General features: G+C 42.8%; 5 non-coding genes across 5 annotated transcripts; 1 reads left to right on the top strand and 4 right to left on the bottom strand.

The window, feature by feature from the left end:
- Positions 1-3,656: 3,656 nt before the first annotated feature.
- Positions 3,657-3,728, top strand: trnag-gcc (transfer RNA glycine (anticodon GCC)). The gene has a single exon. It is a non-coding gene; the product is annotated as a tRNA-Gly (tRNA).
- A 5,754-nt stretch (positions 3,729-9,482) lies between these two features.
- Positions 9,483-9,555, bottom strand: trnak-cuu (transfer RNA lysine (anticodon CUU)). Its single transcript has one exon. It is a non-coding gene; the product is annotated as a tRNA-Lys (tRNA).
- Positions 9,556-12,849: 3,294 nt separating this feature from the next.
- On the bottom strand, positions 12,850-12,921 carry trnak-cuu (transfer RNA lysine (anticodon CUU)). Its single transcript has one exon. It is a non-coding gene; the product is annotated as a tRNA-Lys (tRNA).
- Positions 12,922-19,285: 6,364 nt separating this feature from the next.
- On the bottom strand, positions 19,286-19,358 carry trnaf-gaa (transfer RNA phenylalanine (anticodon GAA)). The gene has a single exon. It is a non-coding gene; the product is annotated as a tRNA-Phe (tRNA).
- Positions 19,359-19,621: 263 nt separating this feature from the next.
- On the bottom strand, positions 19,622-19,703 carry trnal-aag (transfer RNA leucine (anticodon AAG)). Its single transcript has one exon. It is a non-coding gene; the product is annotated as a tRNA-Leu (tRNA).
- Positions 19,704-20,436: the final 733 nt, after the last annotated feature.

Genomic DNA, 20,436 nt, shown 5'->3' on the forward strand with positions numbered 1-20,436 from the left:
AGCAAATTCAACTGGAGGTTCTCTTGTCATTTCTGGCAGGAAATTGGGAAGAGACGAGCTTAAGGACAGTTTAAATGATGTCGGTCCTTTACAGCATGTTACTGTGTGCAGCTCATTGTGTTTCTGAAGTGAGATGATTTCTGTTTGTTACTCAGTTCAGACAGGAATGCGCACAGTGAGAATTATCCACTGTCACAATCTCCTTCCAGCCTTGAGCACGGAGTTAAGCTTTGAAGTGTTTGATGTTTTGCTACAGTAATTCAGGGTTTTGTTGCGACCACATTTGGAACAGTGTGTGCAGTTTGGAGTTCCAGGAGCCCACTACTCTCTGTGCAAAAATCTGCCATGTACATCCCCTTTGAACCTTGCCCCTCGCATCTTAAAGCATGCCTTCATCGGCCGGGGCGTTTTGTTGCTGAACATTATCTGAATCTCGACGTTACACCCATAGTATCTTCGCTCTGGCCTCGGCCTCAAATGCTTTGTGTCAAATAAGAAATGATAAATTGTTTGATGCATTGCCAGGAAAGAAACTTTCCTATTTTGACACCTGCACATATCAGCAAGTCATCCAGTCTACAAGACAATTTAATAGGTTTAGGTGCAGACTAACATAGTTAATCAACATCTGAAACATGCTAGGGTGAGGGAAGTCTGTATGATTTCAGTTTGGTGCTGAATATTATCAGAATCTCGATGTTACAGACATATTATCTTTGCACTGAGCTCAGCTTGAAATGTTTCTCCAAAATCAGAAACGCTGAATTTTATGAAAAAAATGACAAAATTGTGTGAATTTTCGAAGAGACGTTGAATTTTGTCCAAAGTGTATTTGAGGTTAGCATTTATTTAATATCCTAATCTTATTAAACGATTTTATTTCGAAAAAAATAACTTAAAATAGCCGGTTGCTCTTCTTTAGCAATCTCCTAAAATTACTTTCTCCAGAGAAGCTGAAAATATGCTTGCCAGCATTTGTCTGAATAAGCATAAAGCTATTGAATAACTTTTTCATCGGAAGTAACAAGAAATTAGTAAACACTTTTTAAAGGTTTGCACTGAACCAACCAGTAGATGAACCTGGAATGTTTTAAATCCGTAGTCAGCCGTGTTACCCACTGCGCCACTAGCCCACATGGGAAGGTGGGATAGTTGTTACATATTAGCTCGACATTTCGAAAGTTTCAGGCAGAAACATTGTCAAAAAGTTTGCGTTAACTTGTGAGGAAAAGGTCCATTATTCAGATTGTCTTTACTCATTTCCTATCATCCCTAATCGCCCTTGAATTGAGTAACAGCAGTTGAACGGGCTGGTAAATTCTCCTCTCGATTAGGACTTGGTGATAAACTTAAACGAAATGCTCGACAGCCAAACCATCATCTGTATTTGCAAATTAAAACAAGGTTCTACCGATATTTGAACTCGGATCGCTGGATTCAGACTCCAGAGTGCTCACCATTACACCACAGAACCCAACACGTATATACAACCTGAAAATCGTGAATCAATACTTGTGCCAATTTGAACAGCAGGGAGAAATATCAGTCCCGTTGCACAATTATTCATATTTATATTTCCCTTGCTGATTCCTCCTGTAAAAATGAATAGGCTACTTTCCACTGCGTTAAATTTCACTGTAACTGACCACATTCAAACACCAATGTTTGCATCGAACTGACATAAACCTTACTTGGAGTTGGGGGTAGGGTGTTAGCGTGGATAGAGGATTGGTTGTCAAATAGGAGGCAGAGAGTAGGGGTCAACGGGTGCTATTCGGATCGGCGGATGGTGACTAGTGGAGTGCCCCAGGGGTCGGTGCTGGGGCCTCAGCTATTTACCATTTATATAGATGATCTGGAGGAGGGAACCGAGTGTAGGGTGTCGAAATTTGCGGATGACACCAAGAATGGGGGAACGGCAAATTGTGCGGAGGGTGTGGACAGTCTGCAGAAGGATCTGGATAGGCTGGGCGAATGGGCCAGGAAATGGCAAATGGAATTTAATGTTGGCAAGTGCGAGGTGGTCCACTTTGGAAGGAAGAATGGTAGGAAGGACTATTACTTACGTGGCGAAAAACTGCAGCAGGCGACGGTGCAGAGGGACCTCGGGGTCCTTGTGCATGAGTCGCAAAAACCCAGCCTGCAGGTGCAGCAGGTGGTCAGGAAGGCGAATGGGATGCTGGCCTTCATAGCGAGGGGGCTTGAATATAAAAGTAGGGAAGTCTTGCTGCGGCTGTATAGGGCATTGGTGAGGCCGCAGCTGGAGCACTGTGTGCAGTTTTGGGCGCCGCACCTGCGCAAAGATATTTTGGCCTTGGAGGGAGTGCAGAGGAGGTTTACTAGGCTGACACCGGAGTTGAGGGGGTTGAGCTATGAGGAGAGGCTGAATGAACAAGGCTTGTACTCGTTGGAGTTTAGAAGAATGAGGGGAGATCTCATTGAGACGTATAAGATGATGAATGGGATGGATAGGATAGAGGTGGAGAGACTCTTCCCGCTCAAAAAAGACAGTAGGACTAGGGGGCACAGCCTCAAGATAAAGGGGGGGCGTTTTAGAACGGAGTTGAGGAGGAACTTCTTCACTCAAAGGTTGGTGAATCTCTGGAATTCTCTACCCGTTGAAGTGGTGGAGGCTGCCTCGCTAAATATTTTCAAGAAGCGGGTTGATGGGTTTTTGATAAGAGAGGAGATTAAGGGTTATGGGGAGAGGGCCGGAAAGTGGAACTGAGCCACGACAGATCAGCCATGATCTTAGTGAATGGCGGGGCAGGCTCGAAGGGCCAGATGGCCTACTCCTGCTCCTATTTCTTATGTTCTTATGTTCACTGAACAACATCAGCTTATCACAGCTCTGCTTTCATCACACTGGAAGCCAATGTGAAAATATGAACAATTTCAAATCTTAACAGACAGGAAGGAGTGTGTGAGTGCGGACAATTGGCGCTGTACACATTCCTGTAATCAGTATCTGGGAGAATCAGGTAGGTGGGATCCTGCTGGTCTCCAGGTTCGGATTCAACGCTTTCAGATGTCACAGACTGGCCTCGATATATGAAGATTGAATGCATTTTTTAACGTAAGAGCAAAAAGCTTTGGGGTTTTCCTTTATCCGACTTGCCAAGGACTTCTCATGCCTCCTCCTAGCTCTCCTAAGCCCTATTTTTTAACTCATTCGGAGCTAACTTGTAACCCTACAAAGGTATTATCAAGTGTAGAAAGTGGAAGTTTGGCCTGGTGTCGCACTGGGTACCAGCTTTGAAGAAATGTAGCAACTTAAAGCTTTTGCAGAATGGCATGAGGCGTATTGTAGTGATATGAGTTGAGTGCAAGAGACTGTGTGCAAATGATTTGAACACGTTTTATGCGTGTTTAGACTGATGTGGTGAAAGCAGAGGCATATTTGGGAGAATGAGGCTGTGTGAGAGGGGGACTGTTGCAGAGTGTTTGTGTTTTGGAGGAAGGTTGAAAGTTTGAGATGTGGTTGTGAATGAAAGGAAGGTGTTGAACAGCATGAGAGGCTTTTGCGATGTTGCGTGTGAGATTTGAGTGAGAGCACTTGTGGGCATTTGGGGAACGAAAGGACAAAGTAAGGAAATTACAATGCTGCTGAGTGTGAAGGAAGAGAGAGCATGTGGGGGTTAGCACTACTAAAAGCAGCATTGGTGGTTCAGTGGTAGAATTCTCGCCTGCCACGCGAGAGGCCCGGGTTCGATTCCCGGCTCAATGCAAAGCTTCCTTTCCCGTTCACTCTGTATATTGAAGCGAATCTCCTGCCAAAATTGGGGGAAACCAATGGAAATATCAAGTCTTGGAGCTAAATCCTGAGGGAAATGGTCCCCAATATTGGTGCTACTGGTGGTTAGTTCCCTTCCTGCCTACGATAAGAGACATGGATTTATTTTACCTGCCCGTTCATAGGAGAAACACACTACAGCAGTGCTGCAGGATCAACGGAACTAAAGAGACTTGTATAGCATTGTAAACAGTATCGTCATGCTGCAGTTCTGGAACAGGTTTTCAGAAATAGAATTGTGGTCATTGATACACTAGTTTAGAATATATTTAACTGCTGTCTCAGTCTCTGTGGCGCAATTGGTCAGCGCGTTCGGCTGTTAACCAGAAGGTTGGTGGTTCGGGACCACCCACGGGCGAAATGTTTGCTATTTTTCTCACTATCAGCATTCATGGGTAAACAGTTGCCTGCTTCAACTCATTGAAAAGTCTGGAACTACGAGAGAGAATTTGGTAGTATCCAAGCTGAGACATTGTATATACCTCTGATTCTGTGTGTGCCCTTGTTTCTTTCGAGTTACGAAAATCCCTATATGTCTGCGCCTGAATCTTGGTGTATCTGAATTTAGTGTGCCCCTGCATCTGTATGTGTCCCTGAGTCTGTGTATGCCCCCCTGTTTCTCTGTAGGCTCCCAATACCTGTGTGTGTGTGTGTGTGTGTGTGTGTGTGTGTGTGTGTGTGTGTGTGTGTGTGTGTGTGTGTGTGTGTGTGTGTGTGTGTGTGTGTGTGTGTCCCTGTAAATGGCTGATTCTTTGTGCTTTTTTAAAGACTAAACCGTGAAAATGTCTGACAAACGAATTGCAGAGGGCAGAAATGTTTACCCACTAAGATTCTGAATTTGATTAACGTCTGATAACTGCATCGAATGTACAATTTGAAGTTTCAAATAATCCCAACTTCAATCTCCAGACATTATCACCCAATGGGAAATGAAGAACACGATTTATCTGAGGTGCCTGGTTATAAAAAGGGCGAATACGCCAGCCGAGATCCTTCTACAATCTCTAATCTCGGACAATATCTTTCAATATTCATATTTCAGCGACCGATTCGCAGACTCACAAGCACCAGCGCCTGCAGTCTCTGTGGTCCGCCAGCAGATGGCGGTGATGTATCACTTTAATCACAAGACCGTGCAGCAGGTTTGAGGAAAAAATTGAGGAAATTTTATTTCCCTGTTTCCATGGAAAGGGAACAATCAGTAAAGCAATGGCAGTAATATCTCTGTCAGTAAGATTCACAGGGAAATCTGGCCAAGGATAGCGAATTTAATACTTGCATTCATATTTACCTTCCCGCGAGTGAACATGTCGATTACCAGCTAATTATTGTATAACCTTACCTTTCAGTGATTTAAAGATTTGTCTATTCTCTCATCCAGACATTATCAAATAATATTTCATTATAATTAGACACATATCTCTTTTTCGCTGGATTTTCCGTTCCTCGGCCCTCATTTTTTTTCCCCTTAGTCCGTTTAGAAATCCAGCCGAAGCCTGCCTCTATGTTATGTTCTGTGTATATTTAAATATAGTAACTTGTTATAATTTTTGAATTCAGCACAATTCGAGCCCTAACTCACTCTGATCTATAACAAACACTGCAAATTGCATGAGCGCCTCAAAATGTCTAACTGTGCACTGATTTGAGTTATTAGCTCATTGTACCAATCTCACTGTCGAATGCTGACACGGGATTTTATTAAATGTAATCGCAGACAATCCAATTTTCTGTTCCGAGCTGCAATCTGACTCTGAATGTAACTCAATGGGAGTTTGGGGCTAGTATTTCATGGACATTATCATCTCAGTATCCATCAGAATTTCCCATGTCCTCCGCACCGCCCCCCCCACCCCACTCCACGCCCCCAACGCCTCCCTCTCCCGCAACCTCCACCCCCCCATACACGCCCCCACCCCACCCCCGGCCGCAGACCAACACCATTTATTAATCTCGATTCCACGTCTTCAGTTCACCATCTTTAGTTTTAATGGTGACATTTATCAATGAGTTGGAGCGATGGAGGGTGAGAGGGCGGGGCTAAATACGCGGGGGTCCAGTAAGGTTTCAGAACTGGTGGAGTCACCAACTCCCACCCACTTTGACACGGTGCTACTCCATTCTGGAACGGGATTGATGATAAACTGTCAGCTAAACAGAACATTATACTCACCATGTAATCAGTTTCTGGAGGGGAATGAATTTGAAAGCAAAGGAAGGGAATATCATTTACTGCAGGTGATAGAATGACTGTGTGACTATATCTGTAGTGACAGTGACCTGGGATGAAGCAATGGAGACCGAAATGATGATCAATGAGATACAAATCTCAGATATCACAGCAGAACTGTGAAAAGCTCATGTTGTTCAGCAGATTTCCCAAAAGAAGCTATAGAAGAGGCAGAGGCTACGAGTGATCTTTGAGTGTGGTGAGCTGTCGTGAAATGTAGTGGAGTAGAATGTATTATTATTCATTTTGACAGGAGGAAGCAGCAAGGGGAATGTAAATATAAGTTGCCGGGATTGGGCCAATGGTTTTATTTTTTTTCTCCAGGTAGTTCAAACTGACACAATGATCACTCCTGTTTTCCATCAGGAAGGAATTTCAGACCCTGCTAAACCTTGTGCTGGTCGGCAGCGATAAAATCAACATTCCCTGACCGGGAATGGAACCCGAGCCGCGGCGGTAAGAGCGCCGAATACTAACCACTAGACCACCAGGGAAGGTACGAACAGCAGCCTTAATCTGACCGATACATTGCAGCGTTTTTCAAATTCTCCAGAACGGCTTGTTGAGGAAAAAAAATTGTTTAGATAGAACAGGAATGACTCCTTCAGCCAACAGCAAATTACTGCAGATGCTGAAACTTAAAACAAAACTTAAAATGCTGGAAAATCTCACCAGGCATGACGGCATCTCTGGAGAGAGAATGTAAGACAATGTAATTGAGTCTAAACTGCCCTCTGAAATGGCCCAACAACCTAGTTAGTTCAGTGGGAAATAGGGATGGATAACAAATACTGACAATGAAATCTATATTGTGTTAGCAGCAATTTATGAAATAATTAGTAATTTTCATTTTGTTTCATTTCATGTCAGACAGGGTGACATATTCGGGGCTCTTATTATTTAAAACCTCAGCCCTTTAACTATTGAGACAGTTATGGTTCAGTCAGAGAAAAGTGATCCACTGTGATCCAAAAGAAGGAACTGTAGTTGCTGCAAATCCCACCTCAAAACGGAAAATGTTGGAAGATTCATCAGTTTCAACAGCTTCTGTGGCGGGAAAGAGAGTGAATGAGACAGGTTGCTGACCTTTGACCCTAACTGGAAGAAATTGATGATTTCGCGGTTTTCAAACAAGTACAGGGTCAAGCAAAATAGAGAGAGAGAGAGGAGGGAAGAACAAATAGTCTTTTGATAGGATGGAAGGCTGCATGATTGAATTACAATGGAGATGATTGTTGTTTCCACTGACACAATCTCGCAGATCTGGGTTTAAATCTCATAATAAATGAGAACAAAACCTCTCGCTGAGTTCAGCGCTAAAGTCACCGCCTTCCAGTGAACTGAACATAAGAACATAAGAAATAGGAGCAGGAGTAGGCCATCTGGCCCTTCGAGCCTGCCCCGCCATTCAATAAGATCATGGCTGATCTGTCGTGGCTCAGTTCCACTTTCCCGCCCTCTCCCCATAACCCTTAATCCCCTCTCTTATCAAAAACCCATCAACCCGCTTCTTAAAAATATTTAGCGAGGCAGCCTCCACCACTTCAACGGGCAGAGAATTCCAGAGATTCACCACCCTTTGAGTGAAGAAGTTCCTCCTCAACTCCGTTCTGAACCGCCCCCCCTTTATCTTGAGGCTGTGCCCCCTAGTCCTACTGTCTTTTTTGAGCGGGAAGAGTCTTTCCACCTCTATCCTATCCATCCCATTCATCATCTTATGCGTCTCAATGAGATCTCCCCTCATTCTTCTAAACTCTAACGAGTACAAGCCTAGTTTATTCAGCCTCTCCTCATAGCTCAACCCCCTCAACTCCGGTATCAGCCTAGTAAACCTCCTCTGCACTCCCTCCAAGGCCAAAATATCCTTGCGCAGGTGCGGCGCCCAAAACTGCACACAGTACTCCAGCTGCGGCCTCACCAATGCCCTATACAGCTGCAGCAAGACCTCCCTACTTTTATATTCAATCCCCCTCGCTATGAAGGCCAGCATCCCATTCGCCTTCCTGACCACCTGCTGCACCTGCAGGCTGGGTTTTTGCGACTCATGCACAAGGACCCCGAGGTCCCTCTGCACCGTCGCCTGCTGCAGTTTTTCGCCACGTAAGTAATAGTCCTTCCTACCATTCTTCCTACCAAAGTGGACCACCTCACACTTGCCAACATTAAATTCCATTTGCCATTTCCTGGCCCATTCGCCCAGCCTATCTAGATCCTTCTGCAGACTCTCCATACCCTCCGCACAATTTGCCTTTCCCCCAATCTTGGTGTCATCAGCAAATTTCGACACCCTACACTCGGTTCCCTCCTCCAGATCATCTATATAAATGGTAAATAGCTGAGGCCCCAGCACCGACCCCTGGGGCACCCCACTAGTCACCAACCGCCAATCCGAATAGCACCCATTGACCCCCACTCTCTGCCTCCTATTTGACAACCAATCCTCTATCCACGCTAACACCCTACCCCCAACTCCATGTCCTCTGACCTTCTGCAGTAACCTCTTGTGAGGTACCTTGTCAAACGCCTTCTGAAAATCCAGAAAGACCACATCCACCGGCTCTCCTCTATCCACCGCCCTAGACACATCCTCATAGAACTCCAGTAAATTTGTCAGACACGACTTCCCTTTAATGAAACCGTGTTGCGTCTGCCCTATCAAGCAATTCCCTTCAAGATGCCTCGCAATTTCCTCCTTAATGACGGATTCTAACATTTTACCTACCACAGACGTTAAACTAACCGGCCTGTAATTCCCCGCCTTTTGCCTGGCACCCTTCTTAAACAACGGCGTAACATTAGCCGTTTTCCAATCCTCCGGCACTTCCCCGGAATCCAGCGACGTCTGGAAAATAACCACCAAGGCATCCACTATCACCTCCGCCATTTCTTTCAGAACCCTCGGATGCATTCCATCCGGTCCTGGGGACTTGTCCACAATCAGCCCCTCCAGTCTGTCGCGCGCCACCTCTCTAGTAACAGTAATGTCATTAAGACCCTCCAGTCCTACCACCTTTCCATCGCTAACACCCGGCAAATTATTCACGTCCTCCTCCGTGAAGACAGAAACAAAAAAGTTATTCAAGACCTTAGCCATATCCCCATCCCCTACCACTAGGTCCCCTTTCTCATCCTCTAAAGGACCAACGTTCACCCTAGCCAGCCTCTTCCTTTTTATATATTTATAAAAACTCTTGCTATCCTTTTTTATATTAAGCGCTAGCCCAGCTTCATAGCTTCTTCTACCCTCCTTTATCAACTTTTTTGTCAATCTTTGTTGACATTTAAACCTTTCCCAATCCTCTTCTCGCCCACTGCTCTTAGCTACTGCAGGCAGTTTTCATTCACAACTGTGAGATGAACAACGTAGAAGCGAGAGAGACACAGTTTTAGCCGTGACACTTCTGGAGGAACGAAAATCTGGAATTCACCCAGGAATAAGTCAAAGTTTAAAAATACTGACGCCTAACGTGGGGCTCGAACCCACGACCCTGAGATTAAGAGTCTCATGCTCTACCGCCTGAGCTAGCCAGGCACATACACTGCAGCTCTAACCACTGTGCTACTACCACGCTGCCCTTTCTACTGCATTCAATGCTACTGCAGTTCACTCCATTTACAGGATTAGCATCAACCAGTGATAAACCATCGTGTGGTGATTCTGCTGAATAACATTAAATTATCTCCGTTAATGGGCCATCCAACGTTGGGCGCCATTGATTTTAACCTTTGCTGCTTTTCTGGGTGAACTCCAGCTCTCCATTCCTCCCGCAATGTCACCGCTCAAACTGAGTCTTTCTCCTTCCCACATTGTTAAACTCACAGTTACTGGTTTCTGAGTGAAAACTGCCTCCACTTCACTAGGGGTGGGAGAGTTTACTATTTCATTCAATTAAAAGTTTTCTTGTCATTGAATCAGAGATTTGGACCCAGATTTGCGAGATATTGGTGTCAGTAGAAACAATAAACTTTCCCCCACTAACAGCCAGATTTTAACCCGTATCAGCATTTTGTACCATCAGCACTTTCCAGCCTATCGCTCTCTTATTTTCTCTTTTTGTTCTTCACATGTGACTTTTCCAATTCAGACACAAACAAGGAAATCTCCCTAATATTGATTCTGACAGTTGCAGACCTGGAAGTAACGCAGGATTGTTGTACAGCAATAAACCTTCATTCCCTGACTGGGAATCGAACGCGGGCCGCGGTAGCGAGAGCGCCAAATCCTAACTACTACACCACCAGCGAAGCTGATGCACGCGCTTTTAAAATGTTCATTTATTCATGAATCACCTGCTTTTTATTGTATTTGGGATTTTTTCTTCACCAAATGCAAGTTTATCCTTCACATTGTATCCTTCACAAAGACCTTGTCTTTGTCAAAACTGAGTATGTCATGTCTCTATTTAGATGAGAAAACACCACGCTGGTTAGTAATATACTGTATACACTCTCTCAGTAATTACTGAACTGGACCCAGTCTGCATTCATATTAGTACAGGTGCTGTATCGATATCTGGTGCATTCGGCTCTGTCTCTGTATTACTCCACAAAACCCGTCCCTCATTTATATTACAACAGATCATATTAGTTGGATTGGCCATGCAAAATTGCCCGTTATTTTCCTTTTGAGTATGTGGATTAGCCATAGAAAATGTGTGGGGCTAACGGGGATAGGGCAGAGGGGAGGACCTGGGTGGGATGCAGACTCGGTGGGCCAAGATAACCTTTCTTCTGAACTGTAGAAATTCTATGGCTCTATGTCTAAGAAATATCATAGACGTTTGCGTGTTTATTTATTTTAAATATTCTATTTTCTAATAACCCCCTTTGGAGAAATGAAATCTTTTAGCAATTCCCCTTCAGTTTTCCCAGTGATAACCTTCAGCCCATCCCTTCCACGAATGCATGGAAACACCAAACAGTTCATGTGTTTCAACTGAAGAACGTTTAATATGTAAGTATTTATTGACAACCATTCTGTTTTATGTTCTTGCATACAAAATGATTTCAGCCTCACTATTTTGTTCCCGGTGTTGACTTATCTGTCTTTAGAGATCTGTTGGAAAACGGATAGGCTGACAATGTGTGACAGCAATATTCACAACGGTTTCAACTCTCTTCAGTTCAGCAACACATTGTTAATCAATGTTCCTTTTTTTTGCCAAAGTGCATGAACCAAAATGTTTGCCTTCATTCGGATTTTTTAGCATGCATAAAAAGGACAATAACCATGTAATTTACAAGAAAAGATGAAGTCATCTTGTTAGTTTAGAGACTGGGATTCATGTCCCTCAGCTCACGGTTTAATTGTTTCAATGGGGACATTGGAGGATTTATAAATAGGAATTTTCACAGTGTGCGCAATATTGTTTAACTGGGAGTGGTCTCTAGTACAGCCAGCGATCATTGAACTTCAGAGCCATGTTCTGGACTATACCACTTGAGCTTCGTATCATTTGGGTATTTTATGATAGCCAAAAGGTTTACTACCCGGTCCTTGCCGTAGTTGGTGTCACTGGTAAGTCATATTTCTCTGTGTTCATTGTCCTTGTCTATGTTATCCAGTTATTGATATCATTCCGTGTAACCTTCATGGTTTGTTGCTGTGAATGCACTGGAAACATTTCTCGTTGCCACACAGATATTCTCACACTACCTGACATTCACTTTCAATCTTTCCACTTTATGGTTGTCGTTATGTAACATGATTTCCAGTGTTATGATTCACAGCCAATTCCAAATCAGCTGATTCAACATCTTCAACTGCACAGTCTTCAGCACAATCAAAGCAGAGTCATCCAGACCAGAAACATTTGCTCCAAACCTCCTGGCACCATTGTGACCCCCATATACAAATCTGAAGAAGGCAGCAAATTGGAGATTTTATGAACTGGTGAATGTGGCCTCTTTCTACATCATTGCGGGGCTGTTCTGCTGTGAACTTGGTCTCGAGCAGAATAGGTGAACTCAGTCTATTCTGAGGTGGATTTAATAAAAATGTTTCAGCTGTTACCAAGGATCCTGAGAGTTTGCTTCTCTTGTGCTCAGTCTAAAATACAAGTAAATTGTGTTTCTCTTCCTTACAGTGAATGTATTGACGATTCTTATCCTGTCACGAGGGAAGTGTGGTCTTTCCAAAAGTGTGATACGTTACCTCATTTCTATGTCAGCAGCGGATCTATTGGTCGTTATCATCGATGTCATATTGAGGCAAATTCTCATTAAGTTTGAATTTTTAATCATTTACCATATTAAAATATGTAATATCCATGCTGTGCTGCTTTATGCAGTCACTGATTGCTCTGTCTGGTTCACTGCCTCTTTCACCTTTGATCGATTTGTGGCTATTACTTGTCAGAAGCTGAAAATAAAATACTGCACTGAGAAAACTGCAACAGTAGTTCTCGGAACTGTGAGTGTGCTATTCAGTGTAAAGAACATTTTCTGGTATTTCATGTATGGTGATAGATATGCGATTCGGAATACTCCCCATTTTTGTTATGTAGGCTCTGATGCCCTCTATTCTGCAGCATGGGGAGCAGTTGAAAATCTGCATTATATTTTAACACCGTTCATTCCTTTTTTGTTGATTCTGTTGCTGAATGCTTTCACCATTAAACACATTCTAGGGTCGATGAGAACAAAACCTCTCGCTGAGTTCAGCGCTAAACTCACCGCCTTCCAGTGATCTGGAGGCAGTTTTCATTCACAACGGTGAGACGAACAACGTAGAAAGGAGAGAGAGAGTCAGTTTCAGCCTTGACACTTCTGGGGGAACGGAGATCTGGAATTCACCCAGGATTGAGTCAAAGTTTAAAAAGAAAGACGCTCAACATGGGGCTCGAACCCACGACCCTGAGATTAAGAGTCTCATGCTCTACCGACTGAGCTAGCCGGCCACATGCACTGTGGGGCTTTCCGTAACCTAAAATGCGTGGAGAGAATATGGCTTTTCTATTTGGTGTCTCAGTTTGTTCAGATTTCAACGTTTACATTGAATCCCCACAGTTTCTATCCATCCCTCTCAGTCATCAATTACATCAATCACATCTTTCAATTCTTAGCTTCACCTTTCCCAAGCATTCCAAAATCCTCTTACATCATTCACCGTATTTTTCCTTTGTTCTTAATATTTTAGCCAGGGGAGGGGCCGGGGGGAAACCCTCTCAAGATTTTCATGTCACACTGTTCCCCTATTTCAGATTTTTCAATAAGATCATCTCTGATTATTCTAAATTCCAGAGCGAACAGACTCATCCCACTGAATCTCTCCTCTCAGGAGAAACACAGAAATCAATCGCCCCACAGCGTCTGTGAAGGGAACAACATCTAAATCTTCCGGCTGGATGAACTGGCCTCGGAGCTGGAGAAGTCAGAGATGTAACACTAACGATAAACTCTGAAGAACATACATGTCAGATACACAACATACATGTCAGATACACACACAGCACACATGTCAAATCATGTCCCTTTCAAGTTGCGTCTTTTAATTTCCTGTTCTCCACCTCAGACATTTCTCCATTCATCAAAAATCCCCCACCTCAAACCCCATCCTGCTCCTCAATCCACTGATAATGTTACAAATACCGCAATAACCTAGCATCATTTGGCTCCGTAGCTCAGTGCTCAGAGTACTGGTCTTATAAACCAGTGGTTGTGAGTTCAATTCTCTCTAGAGCCTCCACGCAATGTTTAGCTAACATAAACTGTAGGGAAAAGGAGTGGGCTTGTATCATAACTGAAACGAGGCATTAATAATCCAGATTTTAAGAAAGTTCACTGTTCGAAAAAGTGAGAGGAGGACAAACAGAAGAGAGGGCTTGTATCTCTCTTAACGCCCCAACTTCTACGGACCTTCAGAACGTTATAAGTTTCAAGCAGATCACCTTGTTACGAGGGCCAGCGCATCCTTTGAAACAATTCTCATGGAAATATAAACAACGTTGAGTTAGGTCCATTATGAGAGATTAAAAGTGATAATCTGTGACAGGTGAATGGCAGAGTTCAGGAAATTTCAGCCACTCCCACTCAAAATTGGATTTGCGTTTCATAACGCCACCGAATGTACAAATACACGTGTTAAATATACATCTCCAATCTCTAGTCACTATCTCCCACGGGAAAGAGAAATAGAATTCCTGTGCAGTGACTGCTGATAAAATGGCAAACTGACCAGCCGAGCTCCTGTTGGAAAACTTCAATCCCGACAATTTTGTCCAATATCCACACTTGAGCAACTGGTTGCCAAGTGCAGACATCCAGCTACTGAATGCAGACACATGAGACCAGCGCTGCGAGTCGCCAGCAGATGGTGAAACTGGATCACTATAATCATGTTTGCAGTGAAAAAGGTTTTCAGAGTTTTTTTTTTAAGAGTAGGAAAAAGTGAATAAAAAGTCGTTTACATATTTTCCAGTAACTTATGGCATGGAATGGTTATGAATAGAATACTTACTTTGTTATTCCTGCTAATAAAGATGCCTGTTTTCGGTTAATCATTCCATTACATTCTATTTTATTATTTTAAATACTTGTTCAGAATTCATTAAAAAAACATATTAATAACTGAAGATAAATCTATTTTTGTCAGAATTTTTCAACAATTATTTACTTTTCAGACCCTTCACTAACAAAGACCAACCTTGCTTATATTCTGTTCTATGGGGAAGATTTGCAACCACCTTTGCCAAATAATCCATTCATCCATGAATCTCTACTCCAATCTGTTCAATTCACCATTGCTAAATCCGGTAATGAATACTGTGCAAAGGGCGCGGGACTGTTTGGGCTGAGGGTCGAGCTGAGCGGGAGGGTGGGGGTGTGGTGAGGTGGGGTGGAATTGTGAAGAGAGTTCACGGGGGTTGAGTTTTGAGATTCATTTCATTGAGGGAGTTGTGTTGCAGCTGAAGTGAAATGCAAACATCCACGCAAGCTAACAGAATGGTACAAAACTGGAGGTCAACATGAAGTCCAGGCTGGTTCATTAGTATTAGCTGATTTGAATCTGGATTTTTTCTGGACTCAATTCATTTTTTTATTTGTTTTTACAATTTCAATACACGTTTTAATCAGAAATGGTGACACAAAATATGTCTACACTGTGTATGTTTCACTGAGATATTGTTTTGTGCAGAACACGAGATAATCACCCTGTTCTAACGAAAAATATGTTTATTCTGTAAGTAATTTCACAATTGCAGTAAATGGAGATCTGATCACATTCTTTAGATCCTCTCTGAATTGTGTCTGGGTCACTGCGTAAATGTATGTATTGGTGCAGCAACTCAGAAGTTGGAGCATAAATCCTAATTCCCGCACAAATGCAGGAATATAGAAATGAATTAAGTTTACATTATATAATCGTTTGCAAAAGGAGTGGATAAGTAACACTGACCATAGTAGGATAAAATTTCCTGATAGAGCAAACAGTAAGATAATGGATTTTCTTCTCTTCACTGTCTCTGGGTCCTTTGAACTATCCATACGCTTGTGGCTCTGAAGTCTCCTGCGGAATTTGGTCGACCCTAGAATGTGTTTAATGGTGAAAACATTCAGCAACAGAATCAACAAAAAAGGAATGAACGGTGTTAAAATATAATGCAGATTTTCAACGGCTCCCCATGCTGCAGAAGAGAGGGCATCAAAGTCTACATTACAAAAATGGGGAATATTCTGAAACACATACCTATCACCATACATGAAATACCAGAAAATGTTCTTTACACTGAATAGCACACTCACAGTTCCGAGAACTACTGTTGCAGTTTTCTCAGTGCAGTATTTTATTTTCAGCTTCTGACAAGTAATAGCCACAAATCGATCAAAGGTGAAAGAGGCAGTGAACCAGACAGAGCAATCAGTGACTGCATAAAGCAGCACAGCATGGATATTACATATTTTAATATGGTAAATGATTAAAAATTCAAACTTAATCGGAATTTGCCTCAATATGAGATCGATGATAACGACCAGTAGATCCGCTGCTGACATGGAAATGAGGTAACGTATCACACTTTTGGAAAGACCACACTTCCCTCGTGACAGGATAAGAATCGTCATTACATTCACTGTAAGGAAGAGAAACACAATTTACTCGTACTTTAGACTGAGCACAAGAGAAACAATCTCTCAGGATCCTCGGGAACAGCTGAAACATTTTTATTAAATCCACCCCAGAATAGAATGAGTTCACCTATTCTGCTCGAGACCAAGTTCACAGCAGAAAAGCCCCGCAATGATGTAGCAAGAGGCCACATTCACCAGTTAATCAAGTCTCCAATTTGCTGCCTTCTTCAGATTTGTATATGGGGGTCACAATGGTGCCAGTAGGTTTGGAGCAAATGTTTCTGGTCTGGATGACTCTGCTTTGATTGTGCTGAAGACTGTGCAGTTGAAGATGTTGAATCAGCTGATTTGGAATTGGCTGTGAATCATAATACTGGAAATCATGTTACATAACGACAACCATAAAGTGGAAAGATTGAAATTGAATGTCAGGTAGTGTGAGGATAGCTGTGTGGCAAGGAGAAATGTTTCCAGTGCACTCACAGCTACAAACCATGAAGGTTACACAGAATGATATCAATAACTTTGTAACATGGACAAGGACAATGAACACAGAGAAATATGACTTACCAGTGACACCAACTACGGCAAGGACTGGGTAATAAATCCTTTGGATATCGTAAAATACCCAAAGAATACGAAGCTCAAGTGGTATAATCCAGAACATGGCTCTGAAATTCAATGATCGCTGACTGTACTAGAGACCACTCCCAGTTAAACAACATTGCACACAGTGTGAAATTTCCTATTTATAAATCTTCTAATGTCCCCATTGGAACAATTAAACCGTGTGCTGAGGGACATAAATCACAGTCTCTGAACAAACAAGATGACTTCATCTTTTCTTGTAAATTACATGGTTATTGTCCTTTTTATGCATGTTAAAAAATCCGAATGAAGGCAAACATTTTGGTTCATGCACCTTGGCAAAAAAAAGGAACATTGATTAACAATGTGTTGCTGAACTGAAGAGAGTTGAAACTGTTGTGAGTATTGCTGTCACACATTGTCAGCCTATCCGTTTTCCAGCAGATCTCTAAAGACAGATAAGTCAACACCGGGAACAAAATAGTGAGGCTGAAATCATTTTGTTTGCAAGAACACACAACAGAATGGTTGTCAATAAATACTTACATATTAAATGTTCTTCAGTTGAAACACATGAACTGTTTGGTGTTTCCATGCATTCGTGGAAGGCAGAGATGGGCTGAAGGTTATCACTGGGAAAACTGAAGGGCAATTGCTAAAAGAGATCATTTTTCCAAAGAGGGTGATTAGAAAATAGATTATTTAAAATAAATAAGCACGCAAATGTCTATGACATTTCTTAGACATAGAACCATAGAATTCCTACAGTTCAGAAGAAAGGTTATTTGGCCCACCGAGTCTGCATCCCACCCAGGTCCTCCGCTCTGCCCTATCCGCATTAGCCCCACACATTTACCATGGCTAATCCAAATATTCAACGGGAAAATAACGGCCAATTTTGCATGGCGAATCCAACTAATATGATCTGTTGTAATATAAATGAGTGACGAGTTTTTGTGCAGTAATACAGAGACAGAGCCGAATGCACCAGATATCGATACAGCATCTGTACTAATATGAATGCAGACTGGGTCCAGTTCAGTCATTACTGAGAGAGTGTATACAGTATATTATTAACCAGCGTGGTGTTTTCTCATATACACAGAGACATGACATACTCAGTTTTGACGAAGACAAGGTCTTTGTGAAGGATAAAATGTGAAGGATAAACTTGCATTTGGTGAATATAAAGTCTGAAATACAATAAAAAGCAGGTGATTAATGGATAAATGAACATTTTAAAGACTTCGCATCAGCTTCCCTGGTGGTCTAGTTGTTAGGATTCAGCACTCTCACTCGCCGTGGCCCGGGTTCGATTCCCGGTCAGGGAATGTAGATTTATTTCTGTACAACAATCCTGCGTTACTTCCAGGTCTGCAACTGTCAGAATCAATATTTGGGAAGTTTCCTTGTTTGTGTCTGAATTGGAGAAGTCACCTGTAAAGAACCAAAAAGGAAATAAGAGAGCGATAGGCAAGAAAGGGCTGATGATACAAAATGCCGATACGGGTTTAAATCTGGCTGTTAATGGGGGAAAATTTATTGTTTCTACTGACACAAATATCTGCAGATCTCTGTCCAAATCTCTGCTTCAATGACAAGAAAACTTTTAATTGAATTCAAAAGTAAAGTCTCCCACCACCAGTGAAATGGAAGCAGTTTTCATTCAGAAACCAGTAACTGTGAGTTTAACAATGTGGGAAGGAGAAAGACTCAGTTTGAGCGGTGACATTGCGGGAGGAATGGAGAGCTGGAGTTCACCCAGAAAAGCAGCAAAGTTTCAAATCAATGGCGCCCAACGTTGGGTGGCCCATTAACGGTGATAATTTAATGTTATTCAGCAGAATCACCACAGGATGGTTTATCACAGATTGATGCTAATACTTTGAATGGAGTGAACTGCAGTGACATTGAATGCAGTAGAAAGGGCAGCACGGTAGCACAGTGATTAGCACTGATGCCTCACAGCGCCAGGGACTCAGGTCCTCGGGTCACCGTCTGTGCGGAGTTCGCATGTTCTCCCCGTGCCTCCGTGGGTTTCCTCCGGGTGTTCCGCTTTCAAAGAGGCGTGGGTTAGTTTGATTGGCCATGCCAAATTGGTCCTAGTGTCAGAGGGATCAGAAGGGTAAATCTGTGTGTTTACGGGGAATAGGGAGTGAGTGGGATTGTTGTGGGTGCGGACTCGATGGGCCGAATGGCCTCCTTCCGAAGGAATCAAAAGAGGTAATGCAAATATACATTGTTTTGGTTGAAATATCATGTCAACTAAATGTATTTTCACTGCCATGTAAAAGCGGGCCTGACATCTGCACTGAAATGTGATGAAGTTGGAATAACTCAGGACGTTACATGGCATGTGTGCATAAGGAAACAAAGATAAACCTTCACCGCCATCTCCTTTCATTAACATTGGGATTGTTTAGAAATAGAGGAAGGTTTTTAAACAGTGAAATCCAACAAGCAGGAAATAGAACAACATCTGGCAGGGTGGAAATTACGATCGGTATTTGGCCTGTTGCAGTTTGTGTGAATTGATGTTTGAAGACAGTGCGAGACAAAACACGGATCCTATTAGCAGAGAGCACAGAAAACCAGCATGGGGATGCTGCCGAATCCCGGGATTGAACCAGGGACCTTCAGATCTTCAGTCTAACGCTCTCCCAACTGAGCTATTTCAGCTGGCGTGTAGGCTAGAAGCTTCCGTCTCCAAAATATCTAAGGGAGCACTGATTTGGAGCTCTGCTCCTTCATCAGAGTGTTTAACTCGGCAGTCAGCAATTCACTGTGTGTGTGTGCTCTCGAAAGGGGCCACTTGCACACACTGCTTCACCCCAGCAAATGGTTCAGTTGGTAATGTTTCTGTTCGTTGTTCTTGACGAAAATGACACAGTGCACATTCCTGCATTCAATCTGAACTGTGAGACCAAAACTCAAATCCATTTTGGCAGCGGTGGGACTCGAACCCACGCCCCCGAAGAGACTGGAGCCTTAATCCAGCGCCTTAGACCGCTCGGCCACGCTACCATGTGCAAAGGTATCACAATAATGTTATTTGATGATAATGTTACTGAAATCCATTAAAAGCAATGGAACTTGGAACGGCCATCAGGAGGATTGAGCCTGCTCCTTCACTGATTCAGGTAAGTCTGAACTTAGTAACAAACAGAAATCATCTCACCTCAGAAACACAAGGAGCTGCACACAGTAACATGCAGTGAAGAGCCGGCGTCATTTAAACTGTCCTTCAGCTCGTCTTTTCCCAATTTCTGCCAGAAATGACAAGATAACCTCCTGTTGGATTTGCTCGGAGTCTGCACTTCAGGACACGAGGCGCGATTATATTTTATATGTTCATCCAGGTAACAACTCACATGTGTTTTCAGAGTTTCGATGGGAGCAATAAATTTTCAATTTCAGACCAGTAATCCGAACAGCAGGGAAAGAGTCAAACTCTAACCACCAGACCAGCAGCTTACAGCGTGTTTTAGAATTTACTTCATCCACGCTGCTTTTGTTACTTTAATTTTCACACCAGACCACTTTCATCACAAACAGCTTTCTCCCGCAAAATGGCAGCTTCTGATTCAACCATGATGTGTTCATCCAATGAAAACATTACATGAACACTCCGACAGCTCGAAACTGAACAGAAATATTTGCAAATGTTTTTTAACGCAGATGAGGGAAAAGTTTCATTGTTCAGTGTCAATATAAATGGTGAAACCTGACTCATTAGCAGACAGATTTTACATTGCAA

The sequence above is a fragment of the Carcharhinus amblyrhynchos genome, unplaced genomic scaffold (genome assembly GCF_965287045.1).
Source record: "Carcharhinus amblyrhynchos unplaced genomic scaffold, sCarAmb.v2.hapA scaffold_38, whole genome shotgun sequence".
Taxonomy (NCBI): Eukaryota; Metazoa; Chordata; class Chondrichthyes; order Carcharhiniformes; family Carcharhinidae; genus Carcharhinus; species Carcharhinus amblyrhynchos.